The sequence below is a fragment of the Electrophorus electricus genome, chromosome 5 (assembly GCF_013358815.1).
Source record: "Electrophorus electricus isolate fEleEle1 chromosome 5, fEleEle1.pri, whole genome shotgun sequence".
Taxonomy (NCBI): Eukaryota; Metazoa; Chordata; class Actinopteri; order Gymnotiformes; family Gymnotidae; genus Electrophorus; species Electrophorus electricus.
Genome location: NC_049539.1, coordinates 18320558 through 18321846, shown reverse-complemented (window position 1 = coordinate 18321846; position 1289 = coordinate 18320558).

Genomic DNA, 1289 nt, shown 5'->3' with positions numbered 1-1289 from the left:
TAAAGAGAAAAAAGGTGCAACCAGATTATTGTTCAGATAGAAACAGACTGTGTACAGGTGAACTCCAGTGAAGAAACAGAGAGTGTGTGTACAGGTGTATTTATAGTAATAACATTGCTTATTATGACGAGCTACAGTGGTGAAAACTGCAGTAGTGAAACAATAGATAAAGTGAGTGTTTTAACATAAATTAATGTTATTTGCTGTAGTTCTGTAAACTCTGGACATCCTGATGAAGACAGAACCAGACATTCTTCCTGAAGACTTGCAGACTGAACCCAGTAAAGGTAACACTGTCCTCAAGTTTCGTAGATATTGCTGTAATCTCGTGTATTTCTCTCTGTTAGTAATTATGACCTTCAGTAAGATTCATAAAACCAACCATACGGCCAGATTCAGAAAACCAATCATGCAAACTTAAGGTCAAATTCACATGCCAGAATGCCTAGATCTGCAAGACTTATTAAAAGTCCACATTCCTGGAATACTGGATTTTAACCTTTCCTGTACAAAGTGTTCGCTTTGCACTGCAACAAGACCAAACTCAAATAAGGAAAATATTCTTTATTAATTCTCATGAATCCAACAAGATATTTGATTGTGTAGACTACGAATCCACAGTGCCCCTTAGTGTCAGTAACAGGTTCTTCAACCTGAACTGTTCTGAGTCCCTCTTTATAAATGTATGTTAACTTTTCCTGTTTTTGAAAGGCAGAGACGGAGTCCCAGTATGGTGAATGCAGTTTACCTATGAATTAACCTGTCATTGCTGTATTCGCATATTAACCTTTATACTTGCTATTATGTGATTACCTCTTCATTTCAAGTATAATAGACAGAGGAAGACTATTTGATCTATTAATATGAGAACAGTTATAATATTTGTGTAATAATCATGCTTTCTCTTATTGAAAAATGTAACTGTTTCCTATATATAGTTATGAGCTTTATATTGGTGGTAAGAACTTTTTCTTTTTCATTTAGAAATATGTGGACTAAGCGGTCAGGTGAAATTAGTGTGATAAAATTGTTCCCACCTATTACGGCTTAAATGACATGTGACGGCCCGAGTGCCGCAGGGCAAGGAGCAGGGCACATAGACCTCTCTCGACGGAGACACACATTTATTAATGTAAAAAAGAAAAGATAAACAACACACGTTAACGGCATTCACACGTAACATCCAGTACACCATGAACATCTACTGTGAACACACCTAACATTTAACATGAACAGGCATTTAAATACATAAATACATACATAAACGAAACCAAGAACTGGGTGCAGGT